Source organism: Narcine bancroftii, chromosome 6, assembly GCF_036971445.1.
Source record: "Narcine bancroftii isolate sNarBan1 chromosome 6, sNarBan1.hap1, whole genome shotgun sequence".
NCBI lineage: Eukaryota > Metazoa > Chordata > Chondrichthyes > Torpediniformes > Narcinidae > Narcine > Narcine bancroftii.
In genome coordinates, this window is record NC_091474.1 from 167,967,951 (window position 1) to 167,976,022 (window position 8,072).

General features: G+C 36.3%; 1 long non-coding RNA gene across 1 annotated transcript; it reads right to left on the reverse strand.

The window, feature by feature from the left end:
• Positions 1 to 679: 679 nt before the first annotated feature.
• LOC138737653 (uncharacterized) lies at positions 680 to 7,021 on the reverse strand. Its single transcript, XR_011341109.1, has 3 exons — positions 6,906 to 7,021; positions 4,403 to 4,465; positions 680 to 1,534 (listed from the first exon to the last, which is right to left on the reverse strand). It is a non-coding gene; the product is annotated as an uncharacterized lncRNA (long non-coding RNA).
• Between the last annotated feature and the right edge of the window lie 1,051 nt (positions 7,022 to 8,072).

Genomic DNA, 8,072 nt, shown 5'->3' on the forward strand with positions numbered 1-8,072 from the left:
TCATCCTTTACTTGACTAACCTGGCTACTGACACACAGGGTTCTATATCATGACGTGGGCATTATGATGTCCAGCAGAGGGCAGGCTTGTATCCAACATGTACATTTTTTAAATTAAGTGCTTTAGAATGGGTTATCTTTTTCATATGTGGTCTACCCTCATTTATATTGATGGTGGCTTCTTCAACAATCCTACCCTCAGGCTCCTGAATTCCTTTCTCTAAGCCCAACATCAGCTTATTTCAAATAATAAATAATGAAAGAGATGGTTGGTGAATTGGTTATTGTAGATTGAAAAAACAGGTTAAAAGGCATAACCTACATTGAACATGACAGTACAGGTCTAATATATACTTGACATAAATACATAAGACTTTTCAATTCAGTATGTTGAAGAACCAATTACCTGAACATTAATTGATCTACTACTGTTTGTGTCTTTGTTCTTTTGTTTTTCTATGGCATGTCTTTTGGTTTTGCCTCTGGGAGATTACATGACTCCATTGGGCATGAGGGGGAGGAATGGGATCATGCAAAAATGATACTATAAACACAATGAGTCCCATTCAATCAACCCATCAATGTTTACCCATTCATTTTAATTATTCTTCAACAACAAAACAAGATACAAATGTTTGAAATACTGACAGGAATTAATATTACAGGCACACTGTAGAAGTCTTATTTTAACTGTTTGCAAGAAACCAGTTAAATTGAGTACAAAATCAATAAGCCTTGGATAAGATTTGTAATTTTTCCTTGTGTAGTAATAGAATATAGGATGGAATTCTTAAGTTAAGCAATTCATACCTGATGTGGAATAGGCTGAATATCAAGTTGGTTATAACCTCAGGTTAGATTCCCTAAATCAGTTAAACCTAGTTGGAATAGAAATAATCAACAAAATGCCAAGGGTTAATAAATATTTTGAAGATTTATTTTCTTTGGGATGGGGGGGGGGGGGAAACTTGTGCATTCTTTCCTTGGGTTTTAATTTATTTTGGTGAATGTGCTTCATTTAAAATTACACATCTCAAATTGAAGAATGGGGGTTGATGACATTCCATCTAAATTGTGTTTCTGTGTCCATTAATAGTAGTAAAAGGGGCTGTTAGGTGGTGGACAAGCTTGCATCAATTGTGCTAATTATCCAATTGTCCAGGATGTGGTGAGGTGAAGTTTACTTTTCAATGGCCTCAGTAGAATGGATAGCTGAATTGTAACCTTTAGTATCCATCCAGTTTCGAACAAGTTAAAAATCGACTCCAGTGCTCAGGTTTGAAGTTTAATGGACATACTAATATTTGGCAAAATGGAGCCGAGATAAAAAGATTTTTTAAAAATGACAATGCCATGAACAAAAGATTGGAAAAAAAAATAGGAAGATGAAATTAAGCAAAAGAAGAAAATATATGAATAATATAACTGGATAATTTATGAATGATTTTAGATAAAGCACACATTTAGTAAGCAGAAAGGTTAATCTTCCTGAAGTTCCTCATCCACTTGAGCACATTTCGGTTATTGTCAGAATCCTAAAAAATATTTGTCAGAACATTTGTATTAAAATAACTCAATCATGTATCACTGGCAAATTTCTAAATTCATAAAACTGCTCAAGTCTTCAATTCTCATCTCAGCTGATAATAACTATAAATGTTTAATAGTAACAAACTCCATTGAAACTTGCGGCCCCATAAATAGATCTATATTTATCCACTACTCTTTCTCAGAATGATTTTATTAATATTTTAAATTTAATTTGTAAATATTATGTTTACAATGAATTTTTCCACATCATATTCATAATGTTTGAAATTTGTTCGAAGTTAACAGCCAATACTGGCCAAGTCTGTGCTCGTATAAATACAGGTAGTATTTTTCAAGAAACCAAAACTGGTGGGTTAACACTTTTTCTGCTACTATGGAGATAGAAGAGGAAATGTGTAGCAGATTAATTTTGGGACAATAAAAGAAGACAGATGTGGGGTAAGTTTGTGGTGTGGATGCATTGGAGGCAGAGACTGGAACAAAGATGAAGAGAGGACAGACAATCAGATGGGTAGTACTGGTGACATTAGTCAGCTAATCATGGAGACTGGATGACAGACTAGGAGAGCACTGGGGAGGATAGAATAGGAAGCTGATTGGTGGATCAGGGAGTTAATTGAAGGGTAATTGAAGACAATTGGGTGAAGGGTATGGTAGCGGAGGGGAGTGGGAGTTTTTGGGTAGGTTAGGTTGTTGGCATGCTGGATGGTGGGGAAGAGACTGGTAAGGTTGTTGTGACATTGGCTATCAAATGGATTGGAAGAAGTTGGGGGAATGTGGTTCAGGTGATGATCAGAGAAAGGTTGAGCTAATCGGTGGTTAATGGTGAGATTAATCTCTAACTTGGATCTTGGATTCCCCAACAACATCAGAGAGATTAAATGGATCTCAATCAGTGAAGTGTGCTTGTATACATGATACCTGATCCATTTCTTGTCAGGGTTCATGTTGGCATCACCCATCTCTATGGATACAATTGGAATAAATGATCTGGATGGAAATTTAAAGGTACACTCCCAATATGTAAATTAATTGGATGCATTTTGTAATCAGGTTTTATTTTAAAAAAAATCTCTGATGTAGAGCAGTGGTTCTTAATGTTTTTCTTTCCACTTACATTCCTATGCCATCGGTGCTCTGTGATTAGTAAGGGATTGCTTAAGGTGGTATGCGAGTGGAAAGAAAATGGTTGAAAACCACTGTTTTAATTGTACCTAATTGACTCGTTATGTGCATGGTTTCATAACTCCAAAGGAAATGGGCCAATGACAATTTTTCTCAAGCAAAATATTTCAGTAACAATTGGGTCTAGAGCAGTGATTCTCAACCTTCCTTTCCCACTCACATCCCACCTTAAGCAATCCCTTACTAATCACAGAGCACTGATGGCATAGGCTAACTTTAAAGCGGTATGTGAGTGGAAAGGCAAAGGTTGAGAACCACTGACATAGAGTATACACCTCCCCTGGTTTCTATGAAGCTATGAACTCCCTTCCCCTGGTAGTGCATGGCAGATGTGGAATTTACTTTATGGTGAATTCTGTGATGCAATATTTTCATTATGGACTGTGACAGAAGCACAGATTGGAAATTTGATTACACAGGTTGTTGAAGCTGGTTCACCAGCTCAGGTCATTCGTAATCTGTTTAAAAATTATTTGACAGCAAGCCAAATGAACTGTGAATTTTGTAAACCACCTTCAAAATTGATGCAATATACCCTCTTTGTACAAAGCTCCCACCATGTGTTGGATTGTAATATGTAGCTCCAAAAACCACTTATTTAGAACCCCTGTGTGTTATTTTCCCCAATAAATGGAATCCCTTGTACTTTTTCAGAATTGATCATAAACTTGTTAAGGCTCAATAAACACCATTTCATTACCTACCCTCAGCAGCTCCTAAACTTGTTTGGCAGTATCCATTATTTTTCTTAAGATAGATTCACTATACAGTGTCTGTCAGTAACACAAGATATTTTAGCCAGTTGTTGCAGTTCATGAAGTACAGGCAGGTGTGACTACGACAAAAAGCAGAAGTCCTGGAGGAACTTAAACAGACTAGCAGTATTTGTGCGCAGGGAAACCAGCCAATGATTTGGGACAGACACGCAAATCACAAACTGGTTTCTTCTTCCACAGGTGCTACTTGACTAGTGTAAGGTAAAACATCATGAGATGGGAATGTGTAAGGAGTTACCCTGTACAGGGCTGTAACAAGATGTGAATGCATCCTTGTACTTACAAGATAAGAGAGACATTGATGGATTGAGAGGCAGGAAGCTAGCAGGGAAAGGATAGCAACAGTTTTAGTCATTGGACAAGTAATGATATGATGATGTTCTAAGCACGTATCCAAGGGTATAAAAAATCACCATTTTGCTGATAACGGCAGAATGCATTCTCCGACTAACATGGTTAGTTGCAAGTGTTACAATCCGGTAATAAAGAACAAAGAACCCTGATTTCGACTCAGTCTGGTGTTTGTCTCACTCATTCATGAACAAAGCAGACCTAACACTAGTTGAGTTCTTCCAGCATTTCTGTTTTACTTTGTTTTCCAGGGAAAACTTCAACTTGATTTGCTGAATTTTTGTTAAATATCTCTTGGTGTAGCAAGTTGGGCCTTTGCTGCATCCCTTCTTTTGGAGCAGACTGTCAGTTAACCATCAGACCTATTGTTTCTTGGATAACGAACTGCTGAACTTTACAAATTGAGGACATAATGCAGAACAGTTTCTGATATTTATCCAAGTTCAATCCAACCCACCGTCCATGTTCACGTATTAGTCAAACTAACATTTTGTAGCCAGAGAGCCCCGTCCATGAGCAGAAATGGTCACAGATACTGACCAGGTCAGGTGTCTTCTCCTGATACCCTGCAACTTGGGTCATCGGCAGCATGTGCAGTTAAAGCTATTTCAGAAATGAGTAACAATTTAATTGAAATTAACAAATGATTAAAAACCAATTAAGTAAATAAATATATAAACCTATTAAAATGCTAAATGCTAGTCACAGTTGCCATAAAGCTGAAGGGCTAGATCCAAAGTTTATCTAGCTCTTACCTGAATAAACCATGTCATTATTGCCAGACAAATGATGAGTTCCGGAGAACACAGAAGAGAAAGATGTTGGCACCGAAATCCTAAACCATTGATTGGCCTTCCAGTGGCATTCATTCAAGGCTGTCAATTACACATGATGGAGGTAACTTTCCTGCGGGACCCAGTTTTTTTTCAAATGTTATTTTATTGACGCATGTATTCAAATTACAAACAAACTCAACTGAATCTAGTCAAAAACATGGTTTTTTTTTCCAATTCCCTCCCTCCCACAGAAATATCCCAGAAGAAAAAAAGAACTAAGCTAATTTAACATTATTACTGGATTTTTCTTTGGCTTGGCTTCGCGGACGAAGATTTATGGAGGGGATAAATGTCCACGTCAGCTGCAGGCTCGTTTGTGGCTGACAAGTCCGATGCGGGAAAGGCAGACACGGTTGCAGGGGAAAATTGGTGGGTTGGGGTTGGGTGTTGGGTTTTTCCTCCTTTGTCTTTTGTCAGTGAGGTTACAACTATATATGTTAATAACAATCTAACAATAAAGATAATAAAAATTTCAATAAATGCAGTTATACATAACATTAAATAAAATATAATCTAAACATATTACATCATAGAATGAGACCAGGGAGTGACAAATTACTCCAAATTTAGCCAATATCTTAATATAATTCATTATAAAATAACAACACCAATCTTCTGCATATATGGGATCCAGATTTTCAAAAAATATTCATATTTATTCCTTAAATTATAAGTAATTTTTTCCAAAGGTATACAACTTTGAATTTCATTGTGTCAGCGTTCTAATACTAGATCTGTTTCCAATTTCCATGAAACTGCTATGCATTTTCTAGCCACTGCCAATGCAATCTTTTTAAAAACTCCTGAGACCATTCCAAATTGGACCCCAATTTAATCTTTGATAAATCTCCTCACAAAAATAACATGGGGTTCTGCAGAAATGAAATCCCTATTTATTGTTTTTTTTTAAATCAATCAAATTAGTCCAGATTTGGAACATGTCCACATAGAGTGAATAAAAGTACCAGTATCTTGCTTGCATCAGAAACATTTGTCTGACAAATCTAATTTCAATTTATTAAGTTTTTGTGGCATAATATATAACTGTTGCAAAAAATATATATATTGTACCATTCTATATCTAACATTTATTGTATTTTTCATGCTATCATAGCATATCTAGACCCAATTTTTATTGGTTATAACTATACCTAAATCATCCACCTCTGTTTGGATTTATGAAAGTTTTTTTTCTTAACTCCCTTTAAAATTAAGTTACATAACTGAAATAAATTGTTTAAGATTTGGATTGTTAGTTTCAATTTCATCTTCTTGTGGTAATAAATAGGTCAAATTTTCCAGTTTTTTTTTTAAAACCTTTAAATGATAGTATCCAAATATTGTATTATTTTATATTCCATAAGTAATTTTCAATTGGTCAAAAGTCATTAAATGTCTACCTTTATAACAATCTTTAATAAACTTTATTCCTTTCTTTAACCAATCAATAAAATTCTTGTTAAATGTAAAAGGCATCAGTCTATTTTGTACCAATGGTATATTTGCTAATCTGTATCCCTACATTGGCATATTTGCTAATCCATATCCCTGCATTCCCATCAATCTATGAATTGTATGCCACTCTCTTATCAAATGCATTACCTTTCTTTTGAAATAGATGAATTAGGCTAATCAAGTGAGTCACATTATCCGCCAAATGTTTTAAAAAATAAATCCAGTTTAATCCTTATTAATCGGGACCTGATGTTGATGGAGCAGTAGGTTGAGTAAGATCAGAGGATCTGGCTATAAAATATGTTCAGGAATGAACTGTTTTCATCATGAGGACTCATTCAACAGAACAACAAAGTTGTTGTCAGTGAATAGTCACTGACAATTATTGAGGGGAGGAATTTGATGCCCCAGTGTGACGAGCTGAAAATTCAAGATTATACAGGAAACCAAGAATATTTAGGGAGGTGAAGTGGGAAATGAAGGGAAGTAAAAGTTCAGGGTTGGCTATTGAGAATGTCACAGTGGCATAACTTCATAATTCATGACAGCCTTGTTTCCGGCAATTCACGATCAACCTACTTCCTGATAATGCCATGGCCAGCAGCTGCAGTTCCCTTGAGAGAGCTGGGCTCATTTTCACTTTGCTTTTTGCTGAGGCGTGTGCATTGAGCTATAAGCATTTTCAGTTTTAAAATTTATTGAGAGTTTGTTTATCACAAAATCCCAATTTAGATGTTTTAATAAGCTCCTACCTGTTTGTCCCGCATCGGACTTGTCAGCCACAAACGAGCCTGCAGCTGACGTGGACTTTTACCCCCTCCATAAATCTTCGTCCGCGAAGCCAAGCCAAAGAAGAAGACCTGTTTATTCCTGGTGCATATCATGGCTGAATATTTCACAGACTACTCCAAAATTTTGCACAGTTGATTGCCACATTTCCTATGTCACAATAGCAACTACTTCTCAAGAACATTCAAGTGGTCTTAAGACATTTTGGGAAGAATATGAACTTGATGTAAAAGATGCTAAATTAAGATGTTTAACAGCCCCAGTTCCATGGCCATCCATAAGGTTGTTTAAGACATTGGTGAGATCAAATTTGGAATAAAGTGTGCAGTTCTGGTTGCCTGTCTACAGGAAGGATGTCAATAAAATTGAAAGAGTGCAGAGAAGATTTACCAGGATGTTGCCTGGTCTTCAAGGGTTGAGTTACAGGGAAAAATTAAACAAGTTAGGACTTTATTCCTTGGAACGAAGAAGAATGAGGGGAGATTTGAGAGAGGTTTACAAGATTGAGAAGTATAGATAGTAAATGCGAATAGGCTTTTTCCACAGACAGGGGTGGGGGGGGAATAAATACAAGAGGTTATAGTTTTAAGGTGACAGGGGTAAGGTATGGGGGAAACATTAGGGGAAAGTTTCCCACTCAGAGTGGGAGAGTGGAATGAGTTGATATGATGAATGCAGGCTTGATCTTGTGTTTTAAGAATAAATTGGATAGATACATGGTTGGGAGAGGTTTGGAAGGTTATGGAATGGGAGCAGGTCAGTGGGACTAGCGAAATGATGGTTGGCACAGTCTAGAAGGGTCAAATAGCCTGTTTTCTGGGGTTCTAGCATTCTATGGTGTTAAGTCTTGATTCCAAAATTACAATGAGTGCAATCTTTTCTTTCATGTCCAGCTACTATTTCGATCCACTGAAATATGGGGTGATATTCAGTCCAAAATCACTCCCAATTTCCCCACACTATATTGAGTTGTTTTCAGTTTGAGCACTTCCAGTCTTTAAATAAATACTCATTAAACAATAGATTGATCCCAGACCTCTGATACCCCAAATTTGGTGGAACACTGATTAAATTTTACCCATTCCGTATGTCAAACAATTAATCATGTTAATTTTGATTGATCATTGGAC